The 24,491-nt window shown below is 38.6% G+C and overlaps 1 protein-coding gene across 2 annotated transcripts in view; it reads right to left on the reverse strand.

Moving 5' to 3' along the window:
* The window catches only part of LOC144288918 (uncharacterized), a 255,559-nt gene that overhangs the window by 80,776 nt on the left and 150,292 nt on the right, over positions 1 to 24,491 (reverse strand). The window lies entirely within an intron of this gene.

Raw genomic sequence — 24,491 nt, forward strand, 5'->3', positions numbered from 1 at the left:
TGTACTCCTTGCCCTTCTCACAACTCCTTGCTCCAGGAGGAGAAGAGAACAGAAAATAAAGTAGTCACAAGCTTGAAATCCCTCTGCCCTCTTCCTCCCATTTACAGATAAATCCATTTCTTTGGCCATTCTTGCTTCCTGTCAACATGGTCTTATCTCCACCTGTTCTTTATAGCCCATCTCCCCGTCTTCTGTTTTCCACTGCCATCTTTTCTCTTTTTCAATTCTCAACCTGTGCTACATGCATACATGCATGCTATTCTGTCTGTCAACTATTCCCTTATTTTCATCCAATGCTTTCCATATGGCTATTCTGTTTTGTTCAACACAACTTAGTTTGAATAGGCTCTACCAGAAAGTATTCCCTGACCCTGATACCCTCTGCCTTATTAGATGACTTCCTCGTAGCAGTATGCGTTCCCAACTTTCCAGTGCCAGGAATGCCATCCCAGAAGCTTGGCACTAGACTTGAACCAGCTAGAACAGCCTCAAACAGCACTCCAGTGCTTGGATTTTAAGAGATAACCATTGCCTATAAAGTGAAATACAGGGATCCCTGGGTGGCGCAGCGGTTTGGCGCCTGCCTTTGGCCCAGGGCGTGATCCTGGAGACCCGGGATCGAATCCCACGTCGGGCTCCCTGGTGCATGGAGCCTGCTTCTCCCTCTGCCTGTGTCTCTGCCTCTCTCTCTCTCTGTGACTATCATAAATAAATAAAAAAAAAATTAAAAAAAATCTTTAAAGTGAAATACATGCTAACGTAGATTATATCAAATACTTCACAAATACATGTTTATTTATCTACTTCTTCATATCTCATTATAAGTAACTTAGATAGCCCAGGTTTCTTTTTTTTTAAGATTTTATTTATTAATGATAGACACAGAGAGACAGACAGAGAGAGAGAGAGAGAGAGGCAGAGACACAGGCAGAGGGAGAAGCAGGCTCCATGCAGGGAGCCTGATGCGGGACTCAAGCCCGGAACTCCAGGATCACGCCCTGAGCGGAAGGCAGAGGCTTAACCAATGAGCCACCCAGGCGTCCCGATAGTCCAGGTTTCAAACCCACTTTCTCTTGTCATCAAGATGTCTATTCTCTATCAGGGTTCTTTTCACCAATATTTCTATGACTCTTTGGGGAATGCTCACATGGTCCATGAGCATGTCTCTGTTGCTAGAAGCCACATCTGCTGCTAATCTTGCTCCACACTGCTGTCTCCCTCTTCCACAGCTCACCTGTCCATCTGGTAATAGTCTGTCCCAAGTGGCCACACTGCCTTGGACACAGGCCCAACCCTTAACCTTCACAACTCAGCTAAGACTGAACTACAACATTTAGCAAGACTTAACCAATGGCTTGACATAAAAGAAAAAAGTTATAATAGAAGAGGAAAAATTATTAAATATCCCTGTTATCCATAAATAACCTCCTAGTTCACAGGCCCAGCTTCTCTACAAGATTTTTTAGAGGGCTTCTCTCTACTCAATCCCCTTTCAACACCCATGTCGTAGGGTGGCCTTTGCTTAGATTTCCTACATGAGACAACCTCTAAACATGAGACATTGACTTAGAGATTAGGCTATCAACCCTCTGAGGTCCCTGGAAAGAATTATGTTTTTTTCTGAAAAAACTATAATATGCAAAGATGTCATGCACCCACAAGGAGGACAGTTTGACACTATTTTGTAGAGAAGTTCAACTCCCAACTTCAGAACAGATGCTTTGCTTTACTCTTCTAGAATCAAAGAGGTCATTAAAATGCTTTTCCCAAAATAAATACCTAGTCTTCCTTCAAAGGTGAATTTGAGTCCTACCTATAGAAAGTCATGAAAATTTATACTAGCCTTAAATTCCAGCTCATCCCACATCTGCCACCTATGTTTCAAATATATTGGGATCCAACTTTTGCTCAGGGAAGTCCCCTGAAAAACAAAAACGATAATTTTTAGCGGATTCTTCTCTTCAAACATCCTCCTTTTTTTTCTCTTTTTTCCAAGTTGCCATCAGGGAAAACTGAGAAAAACAAAATATTGTTGGATTGAGTACTTATCAGCTTGTGATGCTGCATGTTTCCTCATGTCATCTGCCTGTTCAGGATTCCAGATAGTTCATAAATCACTAACCCTACCCACTTAGGTAAACTAACTCACCACTAATAGCAGTGCAACAAGCGATTGCCCCAGTAGGTCTATCACTTGGAAGGATGATAGCAAGACATCCAGTGATGTTCCAGGACAGCCAACATGAGAAGCTCACATTTAGAAAGTAGACAGCCTTTCATTGCAAGCCTCGCAGTGCCAAACATTCCTCAAGTTAGTGTATACAAGTGAGTCAGAACCTGTTTTCTCATGTGTTCATTTATTTTTTTAGAGTTGATACAGATATATTTAATTAAAGTGAAGCAGAATTTTCTTTTGAAGGTTTATCCATTTATTTTTGAGAGAGAGCATCAGAGGGGACAGGGGTGAAGGGAGAGGGAGAGAGAGAAAATCCTCAAGCAGACTCCCTGCTGAGCATGAAACTGACATCGGGGCTCAACCCCAGGACCCCAGGGTGAAATCAAGAGTTAGCCACTCAACTGACTGAGCCACCCAGGTGCCCCTACATGAAGCAGAATTTTAAACAAGGTAATCAAAATTCTGAGTTATAAACTTAGAAACTATGTTTCAACCCCTAGGTTTATATCTATTTTTGCTATGAATTTGTGGTTGGTCTAAATCAAGTTATCTGCTATTTTTAATCTCAATATGCCAACTTCCAAGTTTACTTTGCTAGGGTCTTATGAAAATTTTGTAAAGATTTCAGGTTATAATTTTTTCTATAGGTGTGCTTATATTTCTTTTATAACTATAATTCTACATGTAATACAAAAGACCAATAAGTAAAATGAAAAGTAAAGAAAATAACAATTATTGTTAAACTAACCCAATACTTATAACTTAATTCAAACTTGAAATGAATAAAACTAAGTCATTTGTGCTTTCCATATACAATTAAACAAGGGTAACTTTCTGTTCCTCTGGAAAATACCTGTTTCTCAAACCAAGAGCTGGATGCTTAATTGACTGAGCCACCCAGGCACCCTTGGCCTTAGATAGTTGTTTCACATCCCTTCACTTTTCTTATTTGCAGTGTCTTTATTTTTCATGAGTGTTATTTTATTTTATCATTTTATTTTATACATTTTTTTCATCATGATGAGTATTCTGTTAATCCCCATCCCCTATTTCTCCCATCCCCCCACTCACCTCCCCTCTGATAACCATCAGTTTGTTCTCTATAGTTAAGAGTCTGTTTCTTGGTTTGCCTCTCTCTTTCTCTCTTTCTCTCTCTTTTTCCTTTGCTCATTTGTTTTGTTTCCTGGTTTCCTCCTTTGTAAGATGAGAAAAATCAACTTTGTCTGCAAGCATCTGATGAGGATTAAATTGGATAGCATAAGTCATATGTCTGGCACATAGTACACTCTTATTAGGAGGCAAATTTAAACAATTTTATTAAGATAATTCACATACCACAAAATTCTCCCATTTAAAGTATACAATTCAATGGTTTTTAGTATATTCTCATTGTGCAACCATCAGCACAACCAATTTTAGATCATTCTCATCACTCCCAAAGAAACCCTGTACTCATTAGCAATCACCATCCACCCCTCCCCCAGCAATTGACAACCATTTAACTTCTCTCTGTCTCTATGGATTTGCCTATTCTGGACATTTCATATAAATGGAGTGAGTTATTCTTTGAGTATGTGAATGGCTTCTTTCACTTTGCGTTTTCAAGTTTCGTCCATGTCCCATGTCGTGTCATGTGTCATTACTTTGTTTCTTTTTATAGTCAAATAAAATTACATTGTGTAGATATATGAAATTTTGTTTATCTAGTCACAAAAGGCCATTTATTTTTATGAATCACTAAATGAGTGATGTTTAATTGATCTAAGATGGGTACGTTTTACCAAGTTTGCATTATTATTTTCCCTTTGTTTTTCCTTTACAGAAGGCATATGTGTGCACACACATGCTTGAGGGTAGGGAGGGAGAAGGAGGGGGAGAGGCAGAGAATCTCAAGCAGACTCCATGCCTAGCACAGAGCCCAACACAAGACTTGGTCTCACAACCCTGAGATAACGACCTGAGCTGAAACCAAGAGCTGGATGCTTAATCAACTGAGCCACCCAGACACCCTTGGCCTTCTTGAATTTAAATACTAGCCATCTTTGTCACTCTGTGTCAGTCTTTGTTTAAAGAAGCTTACCCAATGACACTCTAATTGAAGCCCTTCCCCCTTATCATACAACCTGAGTGTTCTCACACTGTATTGTTTACTTCTTTTCCAATACTCATCTTTACAAGTAGGTACATTGCAGGACATCAGTTTATGATTTTAAATAAAAACATTTCCCCAATAGTTGAAAAACTGTCACATTGAGGACAAGAAACTGAACAGTTACATGAAAAAAAAAAAAAACATAAAACAAAAAACCCATAGTTCATTACTCGTACCCAAGTTAAGTAAGAACTGAAAAATAATATACCCTAAGATGCTTCTTCAGACTATTCAAAATGTTTTATTTTTGCATCCTTATTTAAAGAAAGAAAATATTATTCCTGAGTATCAAATATATAAGAGTTATCTGAGAGGCAGAATGTCTTTAAACACAGTTGGCTTGTACTGAGTACTGTGAAGCCACATTACACTATTTCATGAAGGGTGGATAAATGCTGACCCTTCAGATCACCAAATCCCTTGGAGAACAATCATGTTATTTTCAGTATTAGTAATACTTTCCATATTTCCTCAGAACACATGACTTGATTTAAAAAAAGACTGGATTAAAGAGAATTTAGGTTAAGCTCAATATCACTCTGAAGGGATTACCGGTATATTAGTTCAGAAACATATATGATATGAAATACATAACCAATGTGGGATTTATCATGTGAAGAGTACTTAACGTACTTAACAAAGACTCTTAACAAAGAGGAACGTAAAAAGCAGGAAGAAATTTTTAAAGAGAAGTCAAAGGTCAAAGCTTTCTGCTTAAAGCCGAATAACCCCTGGGTAAATAAAAGCATACCTATATGCTCTGGGTCTAATTAATCATTTTTTTAACATTCTGTGAAATAGAGACTCTGTTGTCCAAACATGTTTGTCTCTGTAGGAAACTTGGGCCCTCCAGGGGGACAGTTAGCAATGCTGCATCTGACTGTCACAGGGCACAAGCCAGTTCCTAAAGGGAGTAAGCTCTTTGAGGAGCCTCATGTGTCTGAAAAGACTGAAGATGTGCCTTGGCCATAAATAGCTACAGGAAGATTCATTTTGTTCTTACAGTCTTAGAAAAAGTGAAAAGCAACATTACAAATGAGTCATGGCATACAATTTACAGTTCCATCTAGAAAGAATAATTAATGATAGCTAGAGAATTAATAGGCAATATCCATGTGGCCCGCTATTATTTAAAAAGCATTAACTGGGGTAGCCCCGGTGGCGCAGCGGTTTAGCGCCGCCTGCAGCCCATGGTGTGATCCTGAAGATCCAGGATCAAGTCCCACGTCGGGCTCCCTGCATGTAGCCTGCTTCTCGCTCTGCCTGTATCTCTGCCTCTGTGTGTGTGTGTGTGTCGCTCATGAATGAACAAATAAAATCTTAAAAAAAAAAATTAACTGTGCGCAAAGGAACAATATCTGCTCGTAGGATACAATATCTATATGTGACCTTATAACACTACTTTACCTTGTTCTTTCAACCAACTGTATTGAATTTCTAACTGCCCACTCAACATGTTTAAAGCACATTCATTTAATAAGCTCATCTTGGGAGTTCTGAAATGATGTTCACCACAGATATTGTAAAAATATGAACATTTGCTAATAGGTGCCACATCTTACCACTCCTAAGATGGCAAGAACATAAGAGACAGTTCTAATATCGGGCCAGGTATTACGGGTACCAATTAAACTAAAACATCTGTTATTCACAGATGTGGTGGGGCAAAATTGTGATGTTTGGCAGTCCCGGACTCTTGATATGGATGTGCTGAATATCATTATTTCTTTATTGCTAAACTTGTCAGGTGAGATGACATCAGTTCCTTGTTTCATTTTGACTTATAATACAAAAGACTGATGCAAAGACACCATGTCTTAAAGAGTACTGCTCCTGTGACAAAGGCTTGACAGTTTCTTATAAATTTAGACAAAGTCTCAACAATTTCATAAAAAGTTAAACATGTGCCTATTTCATCCAGCAATCCCAAGCCATGGTATTTACATAAGAGAATGAAGACATATGTCCACAAAAAGACTTGTACAAAAATAGTCACAGCAGGTTTATGCATGACTGCCAAAAATGGAAATAACTCAAATGTCTATTTAAAGGAAAGTGGATAAACAGATTGTGATATATTGACAAAACAGAATACTATCACCAATAAGAAAGAGCCAACTACTGATACATGCAACAGTAGGACCAATCACAATGACATTATATTGAATAAAAGAAACCAGTCACAGAAAACTCATACTATATTATTCCATATATATGAACACCTGGAAACTAGTGTATGGTGAAAAAAATCAGAAGAGTAGTTTCCTCTCCTGGGGGTTAGGAGTAACTGGGGAAAGACATGTCATTACAGATATGTTATATATCTAGATTGGGGTGTCAGTTACTCCAGTTTGTCAAGCCGTTTGCCATAATTTTACATTTAGTAAACATGCACTCCAATTTCGCCTCAGTAGAGCTATAACTAAACAGGAGTAGAAGAACGTTAAAGAGGTGGGGGGGGGAGAGTAGCAGAATATTAATGGCTTTGAAGCTGAGTGATATACATAAGGGGGTGCATTATGCTATTTTCTTTACTTTGCTTATATTTGAAATTTTCCAAGGAAAAGGTTTTTAAATTATGCTATAAAAGTATATTTAAAGGTATAAGAAAATTGAAACTATATTTTGCTGAGTAGGAAAACACAATATTGAACAGCCCATGCTTCTACTACTGGGCGAATATTTGCCTACCCATAAAAAACCAGGAGATTTTATATCAAAAGTGTTAACAATTTTGAATGGGAAATGGGATCCAGGTATCTTATGTTTTTCTTTCTTTCTAGTTGTTTCTGATTTTTTTAATTGAACACATATTGGTTTTTTAATTAGAAAATACACCATAAATTTTACTTAAAAAAAAAAAAAACCGAGAACATAGGGTAAGAGGTTTCTTGGTATTGTAATTTGTCAATACTTCCTCCATCAAAGAGAAAGAAGAACCTGATAAAATGCAAAATCTTTGATGGTTCTATCCCTAAGATAAATTTCATATAAAAACAAGAGACAGGAATAAAAGCAAGAGATATCCTACAACATATTTCTAGGTCATGAAAAAATTTTCTGTGCTTGCTATTTTATAATTTTATCAGAGAATAGAGGAAACACCTCCTTACATCCCTCCACCCCAGGACCATCAGTAAATTAAAAGAAAAAACTGACCAGATGGTATCCAGGGAGCTAAACTTTAAACAATCTTCTCTTAAGAAAGGGACCTCACTGTCTGGGTTATGAAAATAATTTCTAAAAGATAACATACACCCCAATGTTTATAGCAGCATTATTTACAGTAGTCAACTTATGAAAGCAGCTTCATGTCCATTGATAGATGAGTGGATAAAGAAGTGGTATACAGGGACTGCTGGGTGGCTCAGTTGGTTAAGTATCCGACTATTGATTTTGGATCAGGTCATAATCTCAGGGTCACGAGAATGAGCCCTGCATCAGGCTCCAAGCTAAGCATGTAACCTGCTTGGCATTCTCTATCTCTCTCTCTCAAAAAATAAAAAATAAAAAGTGGAACAGATATATATATATATATATATATATATATATATATACACACACACACACACACACACACACACACACACACACAATGGAATATTACTTAGCCATAAAAAAGAATGAAATCATGCCATTTTCAACAATGTGGATGGAGCTAGAAAGTATAAAGCTAAGCAAAATAGTCAGAAAAAGACAAATACCATATGATTTCACTCATTTGTGGAATTTAAGAAACAAAACAAATGAACATGGGGGTGAGGAAGAAAGAGGCAAACCAAGAAACAGACTCTTAACTATAGAGAACAATAGAGGGTTACCAGAGGGAAGATGGGAGGAAGGATGGGTGAAGTAAGTGATGGGGATTAAGGAGTACACCTGTGAAAAACACAGGATGATGTCTGGAAGTGTTGAATCACTACATTTTACACCTGAAACTGATATAACACTGTATGTAACTCTACTAGAATTTAAATAAAAACTAAAAAAAAAAAGGATAAAATCTCATTTCAACAATCAACAAGAAGACCTGGAAAAGGGAAAGAACTTCCCCTGATCTTTAGCAGAGAATTCCCCTCAAACACAGAGCATGACCACTAGTAACACAAGCCACACCCCCAAATTAATCTGAGGCTTACTCAAAGTGGGAAAGAGCTTGATGTGTGGAGGGACAGTGAGGTGCTAGATCACCTCAGAAATCAACAGCAAGGGAAGGCATAACTGTCATTGACACCAAATGAACAAACTTCAGAATTCCTAAATAAAAGGAAGAGAGTTTTACTTAAACCCTAGTTAGGACAGCTACCTGGGATACACAATCTTCACAAAGAAGAGAGTGCTCTGGTAAAGGAACATTTAGTGTAGGTTACATACATTTTTACATAAAGGTTGAAAATCATTAGACAAAGGACATTTCAGAAAGTTGCAGTTCTTAAGTTTCTAGTATTCTGGGCTGTATGACTTTAATCCTAAAGGAATGAGGAAGATTTATTTCTTTTTCTTATCTTTGTGTTCAGAATATTCCTTTTTGGTTATTTTCTTTAACAAAGCAGATGTTCATCGTGTGCTCTGGGCAGATTTAAGAGCCCATGCTTTGAGGTTTTGCTGAGTCATTTTGACCTTGGTAAATGTTAAAGTATAATTTCCCTGGAAGCCCAGAACAGGGCCCCAAACATTAAAAGTTTGAACATGTCCTTTATTACTGGTTTCCATTTTCTGCAGGATTGTCTCAGCAAACAATTGCCCCAAGAAGTTCATATGCAATACCAGGACTGAGCCATCAGAGTGGATGAAATAATAAGAAATCTCAACAGTTGATAGATGCAGGTCTAGGTCATGCATTCTCAACTGGGGCTATATCATCTTCAAGCAGTGAACTTTGGTTCCTGGAAGCACAAAAGAATATTGTTCCTTTTTTTGGTAGATTTTTTTCTTGTTAGTATAGTTGACACACAATGTTGCATTAGTTTCAAGCATACAACATAGTAATTCAACAACTCTATACGTTATGCTATGTTCACAAGAGTCACCACCCTCTGTTACCATGTAATGAATGTTATTACTATACCACTGACTACATTCTCTATGCTGTGCCTTTTATTCCTGCAACGTATTCATTCCATAACTGGAAGCCTTATCTCCTACTTCCCTTTGCCCATTTTGCACATTCTCACACTCCTTCCCCTCTGGCAACCTGTTTGTTCTTTGTATTTATAGATCTGATCCTGCCTTTTGTTTGTTAATTTAAAAATGGGCAGAGGGCCTGAATAGACATTTTCCCCCAAAAAGGACATACAGAGGCAGCCCAGGTGGCTCAGCGGTTTAGTGCTGCCTTCAGCCAGGGCCTGATTCTGGAGACCCTTAATCAAGTTCCACGTCGGGCTCCCTGCATGGAGCCTGCTTCTCCCTCTGCCTGTGTCTCTGCCTCTCTCTCTCTGTGTGTGTGTGTGTGTGTCATGAATAAATAAGTAAATCCTTAAAAAAAAGAAACTCAGTTATGGAGAGCAGAGCAAATGTTAATTTTTATAGTCTTGATTGTATTAAGGTTCTTGAGAAAAACAGAACCCATAGGATATATAAATATAGATATAAGTGTATATAGACATGTAAATACATAAACATTTAAGTATATATATACTTTATATATATATATATATAGAGAGAGAGAGAGAGAGAGAGTCACATTACTTAATGTCTCTGTGCTTCAGTTTCTTCTGCTATAAAATGGAGATAAGGGATTCCTGGGTGGCTCAGCAGTTTAGCACCTGCCTTCAGCCCAGGGCGTGATCCTGGAGTCCTGGGATCAAGTCCCACGTCAGGCTTCCTGCATGGAGCCTGCTTCTCCCTCTGCCTCTCTCTCTCTCTCATGAATAAATAAATAAAATCTTAAAAATAAATAAACAAACAAACAAACAAATAAATAAATAAATAAAATGGAGAAAATAGCAGCGCCTACCTCAGAGGATTGTTGTGAACGGCGGATAAGTTAATATAAAACACCTGGCACAGTCCCTGGTACATAGTAAGTGCAAGAAAAATGTTTAAAAACCATATAAAACCAGTGTGAATCAACAGTGGAATGTGGAAACCAAAAGTTAACTGAGCACACACAATACATGATAGCACCTGATGTTAACTTTTAAAAGTTGACTAGTTTTGCCGCTCTCACTCAGGCCATTCTCTACCTGGCCCCGAGACAGATCTTACAAGATAAATCCCTGCAATGTGGCCATCTAACCCTGGTCTGCCCTATGGAACTAACACAGAGGGCTTTAGCATTTATAGGGACCTCAAAGAGTCCTTGAAAGCATTCCTTTACACTTAAAAACAGAGGTGAGTCCACTCTGGAAAGCCAAAGATATGCCAACATCTGCTCTTCCCTACCCAAATCCCCCACAGGCTCCCAATGGCAAGGAAAATCATTATTGCAAAGGAATCCACTCAGAATATCTGGGAGTTTGTCTGCAGCCAAGACAACACAGCTCTCTGCAGCTCTTGAAACTCCCAAGTAAAGAAGAGGTTTTAAACCCTTGGATGCTGATCAAACAGACCAGACTGTGACAGAGTAATTAATGACTTACTAAAAAAGCATTTCATAGAGTAAAGTCACTTCTATAAACTCAGATTGAGGAAAACAAAACTGAAATCAGTCCTGCCAGGCTTCCTTCCCCCCACCTGCCAGGTTTCGACACACTCATTCTGAGACACACCCTATAGTTTCTAAGCCAAGTGAAGTAGAAGCAGAGGTTAAATAAACTTTCTTAAAAACTAGAATGAAGAAAATATTTTGCTCTAACATTGAGAGAGGAAGAAAACAGATGTTAGATGTTTCCTGCACCGAAATACATAATTTCCCCTTTTTTATGCAGAAACAATTTGCAAGACAATCTGGATGAGTATATCTATTATTAGTATTATTGTTACTATTACAGCATTTCATTGAATAGGAAGGAATCTATTTCTCAATTAGAAGATTGAAATATACCACAAAACAAAAAATAATATTTTAAGCCTAGAAATTCTAGACTATTCATTACTGTGACAGGCATCTGCTTTGCATTAGTTGAAAAATGAGTCATTGAAAACATTCTATAAAAGATGTCATTGAAAACTAGAGGCATTTTTATTGATGAAATCCCCCAAGGCATTAGCAGCATCTTCAGAAAGAACATATGATGAAAATTTTAAGATGCACTTCACATTGATCAAATGTATCTTTTGCCATCTACTCTAAGGAGTAGGGAGATGCCAGAAAATAAAACTCCCCATAGTTTCTCAGATGTTAGTGTCAGATGATATATAGGGAGGGACAGACAGACGAAGGCAGAGACAAAAAGAGATACAGACAGACTACCTCGGAAAGTCCTTGAAACTATGGCAGTTTTCTGTTCCTAGTAAAAATCCTAGGCTTGTGTCTAACTTCCCCCAAAGCAAGGAACAAGGTGATGCAAGGAGAGGATTACATTTCTGAATAAAGGCCTGATCTTCGACTGTCTATAGAAAAGCGAGCAAACCCTACAGTTAACACTAGGGCTAAAAAATGTATGGGGATTCAGTTCTGTATATAACAAATTGTGTTTCCTTTTTTATTATTGTTGCTGAGCTCAGACCCAAAATTTCAGGCCACTTCTCATAAAACATATAGAATTGAAAACAATTATTTTAGGCCCTCACTTTACTCCATGGCTTCACCTTTCTTTCCCTTCCTACTTTCCCCCCATTAGTCTTTCCCTGATCTCATTACCTAAGGGTTTTCATATATGTGCAATCCCATAGCACTTCCTAAATTACATGAAAACCATTTTTGGAACAAGAGAGGGTATAAAGAGATTGTGACTATGTGAAATACCTACAACGGTGGAATAAATGAAAAAAAAAAAACAAATATTAGACAGCAGTAATTCTTCTAGTGTATATTCGCCCAGAGTGGCATCTTCAACAGTTTTTTGAAAAGTTTAGTTATTGAAATATACAGCTATCAAGACTCTGACAAAGGCTATAGGGGAAGCAGCTTGAAAGTGAAAGCTGTTTGGTCACAATATAAAAAACTATAATCTGGTAGAGAAAATTGTGGAAAGTCATTTCTTTTTCATTTGCTCACATTCCCAACCAACCAGTCAGGCCTAACTCCCCAATCCCCAAACTTTGTATGAGAACCTAGTTTTTTGTTTTTACGTGTGTATGGTAGGCAGCTCATGCATAAGGGCTGAGCTCATAAAACTGTGAGACAAAGTCAGGGAGACCGCAAGAGAAGTATACTGTAGGATGGGGTAAGAGGTAAGGCATGCAGAACTCAGGAGCTTGAGCACAGCTGACAGCAGAGTGATCAGGCCCCCTGATTTAGGTGTGGGTGATGTGGGTGCAACCAAGGTGAGCTGTACTTGATGGGGTGGAATGGATGGCACTTAGCAGGTGGACACATGAAAATGACTTAGATGGCAGACTAACTGGAGAAGGGTTGGGTAAAAAGACAACTATGAATCAACTAGTATGAATCAACAGTGGCATGTGAAACCAAAAGGTTTCTGAAGCCACAGTTATATCTGCATATCATCTGAGGTTGCTATTACAAATCTCCAGTGAAACTTTTAGTCCTCAGAGGCCCAGAATTACATTAATTGTTATCCTTGATTACTAATACACCGTCATTTTTTTCTATGCAAGTATCTCTTTTATCCATCTATTTATTTTATCACATATTTTGGAGGTATCATTGCCTTTGAAATGAAGTATAATGTTTATGAAAGGAATAAATCTGAAAGGTACGCTCTACAAAATTATATATGTATTCATCAGTGTAACCACTAACCAGATTAAGACATAAATATTTTTATCCTATCAGTTTTCCTTGTGTCCATTCCCAGAAAATATCTTCCTCCCCGAAGATAACCACTATTCTGAATTCTGCTACAATAGATTAATTTTGCCTGTTCTTGAGTTTCACATAAATGGAGTTCTACAATATAGACTTCTTTCACTCAATGTCATATATGTGAGATTCACCCATGTTATTGTCTATATCAGCACTCTAATCTTTTTCTTTATAATTGCTGGGTCATAGGGTCAGTGTACATTTAACTTTATTAAAACTGCCAAATCATTTCCCAAATTGGCTGAAACAACTTATATTCCCACTAGCAATGTGTGAGAGTTCCACTCACTGACTCTACATTGTCACCAATACTTGATACTATCAGTCTATCGTTTCAGTTACTCTGCTGGGTGCACAGTATTACCTCCTTGTAGTTTTACTTTGCATTTCTGTAATGGTTAAATATTTTGGAGCACTTCTAGATTCCAATCCATCATATCTATCCATGGGACTACCAAAGCCCCACTGGTTTCTCCCTCTCCCAGTAGACCAAGTCTGGTCTTCAACTCCAGCCCAGAATCAACAAATGCTCCAAAGCTCACCTAGGAAGGGATCGCCCCTCTCTGGAATATTAGCACATCCAGTCCTTGCTATCAAGTCCATCTAAAACTCTGTGATAACTTCAAAAATAAGTTTTATAATTTATCTGATTTTTTTCCAGTTTCTTTTTTTTTAATCTTTTTTATTTTTATTTATTTATTTTTAAGATTTTATTTATTTATTCATGAGAGACAGAGAGAGAGAGAGAGAGAGAGAGAGGCAGAGACACAGGCAGAGGGAGAAGCAGGCTCCATGCAGAGAGCCCGACGTGGGACCTGATCCTGGGTCTCCAGGATCACGCCCTGGGCTGAAGGCGGCGCTAAACCGCTGAGCTACCCAGGCTGCCCTTTTTTCCAGTTTCAATGGGAGTGTTGGCAGTCTGCTGTGATCTATAGTATCACGCTGGAACGTGGAATATTTTCCATTTCTTCTTAGGTCAGTTTTGGTAAGTTATATTTTTCAAGGAATGTTTTAAGTTCATCTCAGTCTTCAAATTTATTTATAAAGTTGTTTCCAATATCCTCTAAAGCTTAGAATTTTTACAGCATGTGATATTGGTTAGTTGTGTCATGGTTTTATTTCTTGGTTACTCTTTCCACAGATGCGTCAATGTTATTATTCTTTACCAAGAACAACTTTTGGGCTTCTTTGATTCTATTGTAACTTTTTCCCCCATTTTTTATATTTCTGTCTCATCTCTATTTTCTCCTTTATCTACTTCCTTCGGGTTTATTCTATTCTTCCTTGAATGTATTCAATTGACATTTGGTTCATTCAATTGAACGACTTTTCAGTCATTCTTCTAATTTTATAAAAGCATGTAGGTTATAAATATCTTTCCAAGTACTGTTGACATTGTATCTTACATGTTTTCAATGCAGTATTTTAAATAACAATTGTATATACTTAAAGTGATCAACATGATGAATTGATATATATATGTATATTTATACATACACATAGTGAAATGACTGAGAGTCAAGCTAATAACATATCATCTCTTCACTGTTACCATTTATTGTGTGTGAGAAATGTACTTGAAATCTACTCTCAGCATATTTCCAGTGTTCAGTGAGGCATTATTAGAAACAGTTGTCATGCTTATACATTAGATCTCTGGCTTATTCATGCTACAAAACTGCAAATCTATACCCTTTAACCTACTACTGTCCATCCCTTCCCCCTCCAGCCCCTGGCATCCACTGTTCTATGAGTTTTACTTTGTTTTGTTTTTAGATTACACATAAAGGTGAGATCATACAGTATTTGTGTTTTTCTTTCTGGCTTATTTCTCTTAGCATAGTGTCTTCCAGGTTCATCCATGTTGTCACAATGGCAGGATTTCCTTCTTTCTCATGGCTAATATACAGCACATCTTTATCCATTCATCCACGGATGGATGGATGATGGTTGCTTTCACATCTTGGCTATTATGAATAATTCTGTAATGTATATGGGAGTATGAATGTCTCTTCAAGATCTTGTTTTCATTTCCTTTGGATATATATCCAGATGTGGGATTATTGGATCATATGGTACTTCTATTTTTAATTTTTTGAGGAATATCCATTCTGTTTTTCATAGTGTCTGTACCAAATTACATTCCCACCAACAGTGCATGAGTGTTCCCTTTTCTATACATCCTCATCAGCACTTGTTGTGTTGTCTCTTGTGTTTTTTCTTTTTTTTATTCAGAACAGTTATGAGGCAGACCATGTGCCTGAGTCCATGGGAGCCAATCTAGAGTCCTGTTCCTATGGGCCATTGTCCTATACCAGGACAAGCAGAGAGCCTAAGGCCCAAGGACCTGGCCTGGGATCAGGGTGAGGCAGGAGTCTGGCTATACGGAAACGTTTCTGGAGGCTGGGTCCACTGGAACTCTTGCTTTCAGGATTAATACTACTACATTACTAAATGAATTGATGAATATTCCCTCTTTTATTGTTTTCTAGAAGAGATTGTGTTATCAGTGTTAATTATTTAAATGTTCAGTAGAATTCTCCAGCAAATCTATATGGGCCTAGAGAGGGTTTTTTTTTTTGGGGGGGGGGGGTAAGTAAATATCTAGTTTTCTATGAAGTTACGGGACTATTCAAAGGATCTGTTTCATATTTAATGAGTTGTGGAAGCTTGTGGGTTTTGAGGAATTGTCCATTTTAATTAAGTTGCCAAATTTATGAGTTTGAAGCTGTTCATAGTACTCCCTTGTTGTCCTTTTGATGCCTACCAGGTTTTAAATGATACCCACTGTTTCATTTCTGGTGTTGGTAAATTGTGTCTATCCTATATCATTCTTTGTCAGTCTTAGTAGAGGTTTGCCAATTTTACTGATCTTTCAAAAAAAGTCAATCTTTGTTTCATTGATTTTCTCCGTTATTTTTCTTTTTTCAATTTAATTGGCTTCTGCTCTTTATTGTTTTCTTCCTTCTGTTGCTTTGGTTTTATTTTGCTCTACTTTTTGAAGCTTTTCTGGGTTTTCTAGCTTTTCTAGGTTTCAAGTTTTTCTAGGTTTTCTAGGTTCTAAGAACTTAGATGATTGTTTTTGCAACTTTTCTTCTTTGCTAATGTATGCATTTATCACTATAAATTTTCCTTTCAACACTGCTTTAACTTTGCCTCACAAATTTTGATATGTTGTATTTTCATTTTCATTCATTGCAATGTATTTTTTAATTTCACTTGAGAGTTTTCTTTGATCTATAAATTATTTGGGAATGTGTAGTTCCTAAATTTTCCTCATTTTTTGTAATCAATTTCTAATAATATTCCATCATGATTGGCAAATATATTCTGTATGGTTTGAATTCTTTTAAATCGTTGAAATTTATTTTATCATTTAGGATGTGGTCTATCTTGGGCATTTGAAAAGAATGATTTTTCTGCTGCTGTTGGATGAGCTGTTCTATAATTGTGGTTTGGAAACTGTTGGTTGATGGTGTTAAATTCTTTTATATCTTCACTTATATTCCATCTAGTTCTATCAATTGTTAAAAGAAAGGTGCTGAAATATCCAACTACAATTGTGGATTTGTCTAAAATAATAAGTTCTACACTGTTTCCTTCAAATATTTTGCTACTTCCTTCTTCGGCATATACACTTTTAGGATTGCTATGTCATCTTACTGGATTGACTTATCATTATATAATATTCTTCTGTCTCTGGTCATTTTCTTTGCTCTGTATTCTACTCTATCTGACATTAATATAGCCATTCCTGTGCTTATTATATACTTTTATCCATCCTGTTACTTTCAATCTGCCTATGTTGTTATATTTCAAGTGAGTATCTTACAAAAAGAAAGGGTATAGTTGGGTCATGTTTTTAATCCAGTTGACTAATTCTGTCTTTTAATTTCTGTGTGTAGGCAACTTATATTTAATATAATTATTGGTCTATTGGGTTTTATGTCTACCATTTTATTTTTTCTTTCTATTTATTCTCTCTGGTTTTCATTTCTCTATTTTCCTGACCCTCTGTAGTAACTTGAATTTTTTTTTTACAATTCTACTTTTATCTACAGTGTTTGTGAGTGTATTTTACATATATATATATATATCTAACTTACAACAGTCTGATGATATCTTACTAGTTTGAATGAAGTGTAAAAATCTTTCTTCCCTTTTTAACCCTTACCCTATCCATTTATAATTATCCACATAATATAATTATCTTAAATAATTCTACAATATACATTTAGAACCATATCAGATAATGCTTCAACAATCAAACATAATTTAGAAAACCGAAGAGGAGAAAGTTAAGTTTATTCACCAATATTTTTGCTTACTGTGTTCTTTTTTCCTCCTTCATGTTTCAAGTTTCCTTCTCTATCTCTTTTTTAAAGATATATTTATTTTAAAGTGGAAAAAGTTGGAGGATGGGCAGAAAGAGGAGAGAAATCCTCAAGCAGACTCCCTGCTGGGTGTGGAGCCCAACGTGGAGCTTGATCCCAGGACCCTAAGATCATGACCTGAACCAAAATCAGGAGTCCATTGCCTAACAAACTGAGCCATCCAGACACCCCTCAAGGTTTCTTCTCCTTTATTTCCCTCTGTTTAAAGAGCTTCCTTTAACCATTCTTTTAAGGTGGGTTGTATAGGCTACACCATTTTACATTCCCACCAACAGTACACAAACATTTCTTCCAATTTCTCCGCAAATACTCATGATTTGTTTTTCTTTTTTAAGATCTGATTTATTTATTTAATAGTGAGAGAACACACAGAAGGAGAGAGAAAAGCAGACTCTCTGCCAAGCAGGAAGCTGGATGCGGGCTCAGTCTTAGGACCCTGGGATCATGATCTGAGCCAAAGGCTGACACTTAACTGACTAAGCCACCCAGATGCCCCAATTTACTGTTTTTTTAATAGTAGTCATCATAATGGATGTGAAATGATATATAATTGTAGTTTAGGTTTGCATTTCTCTAATCATTAGTGATGTTGGTCATTATCATATGCTTGTTGGGCATTTGTATATTATCTTTGGAGAAATGTCTATTCAAGTCCTTTGACTATTTTTAATTAGGTTATTTGTATTGTTAGGAAATTTTTAAATATATTCTGGATATTATCAGATATATAATTTGCAAATATTTCCCTCCATTCCATAGTTTGCGTTTTCATTCTGTTAATTGTGTCTTTTTTTTTCTATTTTATTTTTTTATTTTTTTTTTGTATTTTTTTTATTGGTGTTCAATTTACCAACATACAAATGACCCCCAGTGCCTGTCACCCAATCACTCCCACCCCCCCCCGCCCTCCTCCCCTTCTACCACCCCTAGTTGGTTTCCCAGAGTTAGCAGTCTTTACATTATGTCTCCCTTTCTGATATTTCCCACACGTTTCTTCTCCCTTCCCTTATATTCCCTTTCACTATTATTTATTTATATTCCCCACATGAATGAGAACATATAATGTTTGTCCTTCTCCGACTGACTTATTTCACTCAGCATAATACCCTCCAGTTCCATCCACGTTGAAGCAAATGGTGGGTATTTGTCATTTCTAATAGCTGAGTAATATTCCCTTGTATACATAAACCACATCTTCTTTATCCACTCATCTTTCGATGGACACCGAGGCTCCTTCCACAGTTTGGCTATTGTGGCCATTGCTGCTATAAACATTGGGGTGCAGATGTCCTGGCGTTTCACTGCATCTGTATCTTTGGGGTAAATCCCCAACAGTGCAATTGCTGGGTCGTAGGGCAGGTCTATTTTTAACTCTTTGAGGAACCTCCACAGTTTTCCAGAGTGGCTTCACCAGTTCACATTCCCACCAACAGTGTAAGAGGGTTCCCTTTTCTCTGCATCCTCTCCAACATTTGTTGTTTCCTGCCTTGTTAATTTGCCCCATTCTCACTGGTGTGAGGTGGTATCTCATTGTGGTTTGGATTTGTATTTCCCTGATGGCAAGTGATGTAGAGCATTTTCTCATATGCATGTTGGCCATGTCTATGTCTTCCTCTGTGAGATTTCTGTTCATGTCTTTTGCCCATTTCATGATTGGATTGTCTGTTTCTTTGCTGTTGAGTTTAATAAGTTCTTTATAGATCTTGGAAACTAGCCCTTTATCTGATATGTCATTTGCAAATATCTTCTCCCATTCTGTAGGTTGTCTTTGAGTTTTGTTGACTGTATCCTTTGCTGTGCAAAAGCTTCTTATCTTGATGAAGTCCCAATAGTTCATTTTTGCTTTTGTTTCTTTTGCCTTCGTGGATGTATCTTGCAAGAAGTTACTGTGGCCGAGTTCAAAAAGGGTGTTGCCTGTGTTCTTCTCTAGGATTTTGATGGAATCTTGTCTCACATTTAGATCTTTCATCCATTTTGAGTTTATCTTGGTGTATGGTGAAAGAGAGTGGTCTAGTTTCATTCTTCTGCATGTGGATGTCCAATTTTCCCAGCACCATTTATTGAAGAGACTGTCTCTCTTCCAATGGATAGTCTTTCCTCCTTTATCGAATATTAGTTGACCATAAAGTTCAGGGTCCACTTCTGGGTTCTCTATTCTGTTCCATTGATCTATGTGTCTGTTCTTCTGCCAGTACCACACTGTCTTGATGACCACAGCTTTGTAGTACAACCTGAAATCTGGCATTGTGATGCCCCCAGATATGGTTTTCTTTTTTAAAATTCCCCTGGCTATTCGGGGTCTTTTCTGATTCCACACAAATCTTAAAATAATTTGTTCTAACTCTCTGAAGAAAGTCCATGGTATTTTGATAGGGATTGCATTAAACGTGTAAATTGCCCTGGGTAACATTGACATTTTCACAATATTAATTCTGCCAATCCGTGAGCATGGAATATTTTTCCATCTCTTTGTGTCTTCCTCAATTTCTTTCAGAAGTGTTCTAGAGTTTTGAGGGTATAGATCCTTTACATCTTTGGTTAGGTTTATTCCTAGGTATCTTATGCTTTTGGGTGCAATTGTAAATGGGATTGACTCCTTAATTTCTCTTTCTTCAGTCTCATTGTTAGTGTATAAAAATGCCACTGATTTCTGGGCATTGATTTTGTATCCTGCCACGCTACCGAATTGCTGTATGAGTTCTAGCAATCTTGGGGTGGAGACTTTTGGGTTTTCTATGTAGAGTATCATGTCATTGGCGAAGAGGGAGAGTTTGACTTCTTCTTTGCCAATTTGAATGCCTTTAATGTCTTTTTGTTGTCTGATTGCTGAGGCGAGGACTTCCAGTACTATGTTGAATAGCAGTGGTGAGAGTGGACATCCCTGTCTTGTTCCTGATCTTAGGGGAAAGGCTCCCAGTGCTTCCCCATTGAGAATGATATTTGCTGTGGGCTTTTCATAGATGGCTTTTAAGATGTTGAGGAATGTTCCCTCTATCCCTACACTCTGAAGAGTTTTGATCAGGAATGGATGCTGTATTTTGTCAAAAGCTTTCTCTGCATCTAATGAGAGGATCATATGGTTCTTGGTTTTTCTCTTGCTGATATGATGAATCACATTGATTGTTTTACGGGTGTTGAACCAGCCTTGTGTCCCGGGGGTAAATCCTACTTGGTCATTGTGAATAATTTTCTTAATGTATTGTTGGATCCTATTGGCCAGTATCTTGTTGAGAATTTTTGCATCCATGTTCATCAGGGATATTGGTCTGTAATTCTCCTTTTTGGTGGGGTCTTTGTCTGGTTTTGGAATTAAGGTGATGCTGGCCTCATAGAATGAATTTGGAAGTACTCCATCTCTTTCTATCTTTCCAAACAGCTTTAGGAGAATAGGTATGGTTTCTTCTTTAAACGTTTGATAAAATTCCCCTGGGAAGCCATCTGGCCCTGGACTCTTGTGTCTTGGGAGGTTTTTGATGACTGCTTCAATTTCCTCCCTGGCTATTGGCCTGTTCAGGTTTTCTATTTCTTCCTGTTCCAGTTTTGGTAGTTTGTGACTTTCCAGGAATGCGTACATTTCTTCTAGATTGCCTAATTTGTTGGCGTATAGCTGTTCATAATATGTTTTTAAAATCGTTTGTATTTCCTTGGTGTTGGTAGTGATCTCTCCTTTCTCATTCATGATTTTATTAATTTGAGTCTTCTCTCTCTTCTTTTTAATAAGGCTGGCTAATGGTTTATCTATCTTATTAATTCTTTCAAAGAACCAACTCCTGGTTCTGTTGATCTGTTCCACAGTTCTTCTGGTCTCGATTTCGTTGAGTTCTGCTCGAATCTTTATTAACTCTCTTCTTCTCCTGGTGTAGGATCTATTTGCTGTTTTTTCTCTAGCTCCTTTAGGTGTAAGGTTAGCTTTTGTATTTGAGTTCTTTCCAGTTTTTGAATGGATGCTTGTATTGCGATGTATTTCCCCCTTAGGACTGCTTTTGCTGCATCCCAAAGATTTTGAACGGTTGTATCTTCATTCTCATTAGTTTCCATGAATCTTTTTAATTCTTCCTTAATTTCCTGGTTGACCCTTTCATCTTTTAGCAGGATGGTCCTTAACCTCCACGTGTTTGAGGTCCTTCCAAACTTCTTGTTGTGATTTAGTTCTAATTTCAAGGCATTATGGTCTGAGAATATGCAGGGGACGATCCCAATTTTTGGTATCGGTTCAGACCCGATTTGTGACCCAGTATGTGATCTATTCTGGAGAAAGTTCCATGTGCACTTGAGAAGAATGTGTATTCAGTTGAGTTTGGATGTGAAGTTCTGTAGATATCTGTGAAATCCATCTGGTCCAGTGTATCATTTAAAGCTCTCGTTTCTTTGGAGATGTTGTGCTTAGAAGACCTATCGAGTATAGAAAGAGCTAGATTGAAATCACCAAGTATAAGTGTATTATTATCTAAGTATTTCTTCACTTTGGTTAATAATTGATTTATATATTTGGCAGCTCCCACATTCGGGGCATATATATTGAGGATTGTTAAGTCCTCTTGTTGAATAGATCCTTTAATTATGATATAGTGTCCCTCTTCATCTCTCACTACAGTCTTCCGGGTAAATTTTAGTTTATCTGATATAAGGATGGCTACCCCTGCTTTCTTTTGAGGACCATTCGAATGGTAAATGGTTCTCCAACCTTTTATTTTCAGGCTGTAGGTGTCCTTCTGTCTAAAATGAGTCTCTTGTAGACAGCAAATAGATGGGTCCTGCTTTTTTATCCAGTCTGAAACCCTGCGCCTTTTGATGGGGTCATTAATGCCGTTCACATTCAGAGTTACTATTGAGAGATATGAGTTTAGTGTCATCATGATATCTATTCAGTCCTTGTTTTTCTGGATTGTTCCACTGAACTTCTTCTTAAAGGGGAATTTTACGAGTCCCCCTTAAAATTTCTTGCAGAGCTGGTTTGGAGGTCACATATTCTTTCAGTTCCTGCCTGTCTTGGAAGCCCTTTATCTCTCCTTCCATTTTGAATGAGAGCCTTGCTGGATAAAATATTCTTGGTTGCATGTTCTTCTCATTTAGGACCCTGAATATATCCTGCCAGCCCTTTCTGGCCTGCCAGGTCTCTGTGGAGAGGTCTGCTGTTACCCTAATACTCCTCCCCATAAAAGTCAGGGATTTCTTGTCTCTTGCTGCTTTAAGGATCTTCTCTTTATCTTTGGAATTTGCAAGCTTCACTATTAAATGTCGAGGTGTTGAACGGTTTTTATTGATTTTAGGGGGGGATCTCTCTATTTCCTGGATCTGAATCCCTGTTTCCCTTCCCAGATTAGGAAAGTTTTCAGCTAGAATTTGTTCCAATACATATTCTGGCCCTCTGTCCCTTTCGGCGCCCTCGGGAACACCAATTAAACGTAAGTTTTTCTTCCTCAGGCTGTCGTTTATTTCCCTTAATCTATCTTCATGGTCTTTTGTTTGTCTCTTTTTTCCTCAGTTTCCCTCTTTGCTATCAACTTGTCTTCTATGTCACTCACTCGTTCTTCCACCTTGTTAACCCTAGTCATTAGGACTTCTAGTTTGGATTGCATCTCATTCAATTGATTTTTAATTTCTGCCTGATTAGCTCTAAATTCTGCAGTCATGAAGTCTCTTGAGTCCTTTATGCTTTTTTCTAGAGCCACCAGTAGCTGTATAATAGTGCTTCTGAATTGGCTTTCTGACATTGAATTGTAATCCAGATTTTGTAACTCTGTGGGAGAGAGGACTGTTTCTGATTCTTTCTTTTGAGGTGAGGTTTTCCTTCTAGTCATTTTGCTCAGTGCAGAGTGGCCAAAAGCAAGTTGTATTGGGAAAAGGAGAAAAACAGAGGAGAGAAAGAAGGAAAGAAAAGAGAAAGAGGGAAAAAAAAGGAAGAAAAAAAACGAAAAAAAAGAAGAAAAAGAGAAAGAAAAAGAAAGAAAGGAAAAAAACGGGGTGGGGGAAGGAAACAAATCAAAAAGCAAAACAAAACAAAATAACAAAAAAAAAAAAAAAAAAAAGAAAAGAAAAAAAGAACCACGGGGGAGTATCTTCTGATTCTGTGTACTTTAAGTCCCTTGGCTTCCCCTGGAACTTGTCCGTCTAGCTGGTCTTCTGGGGGAGGGGCCTGTTGTGCTGATTTTCAGGTGTTAGCAGTTGGGGGAGCTGCTCTGCCCTCTGCCTGGTGCAGGGCTCAGTGGGGGTTGTTTACCCCTGAGGCCTCAGGAGCAACAGCCCCAGTGGCGGGGCCAGCTCTGGAGCCCTGGAGTCAGCCCCCGCAGTAGCTCCGGAGCTCTCCGTCTGCAGGGCCTGGAGGCTCCGGGGCGGGGCCGCTGATCTGCTCAGCTGGGGCAGGAGCGTCCTCGCTGTCCTGGGCCCTCCCGGCCTCTGCCTGTCCCGGGGGAGGCGGGATCCTGGGCTGTGTCCCGGCGCCCTGTGCTCCGGAGCCTGCGCTGTTGGATTCGCGCTCCCGGACCGCGCAACCCCCTCCGCGGAGCCGCTGCCCGAGCCCCCCAGAGCTGCTCCTGGAACCGCGCAGCCCCCTCCGCATGGAGCCTCTTCCTCTGCCCAAGCCCCTCCGAGCTGCTCCCGGGCCCGCAGCCCCCTCCGCGGAGCCTGTTCCTCCGCCCGAGCCCCCCCAGCTGCTCCTGCCCTGCAGCCCCCTCCGCGGAGCCGCCGCCCGAGCCCCCCCGAGCCCCCCCGAGCTGCCCCCGCCCCGCAGCCCCCTCCACAGAGCCGCCCCCGAGCCCCCCGAGCTGCTCCCGCCCCGCAGCCCCCTCCGCATGGAGCCTCTTCCTCTGCCCGAGCCCCTCCGAGCTGCTCCCGCCCCGCAGCCCCCTCCGCGGAGCCGCCGCCCGAGCCCCCCGAGCTGCTCCGGGTCCCGCCGTG

This window comes from Canis aureus, chromosome 18 (assembly GCF_053574225.1).
Source record: "Canis aureus isolate CA01 chromosome 18, VMU_Caureus_v.1.0, whole genome shotgun sequence".
NCBI lineage: Eukaryota > Metazoa > Chordata > Mammalia > Carnivora > Canidae > Canis > Canis aureus.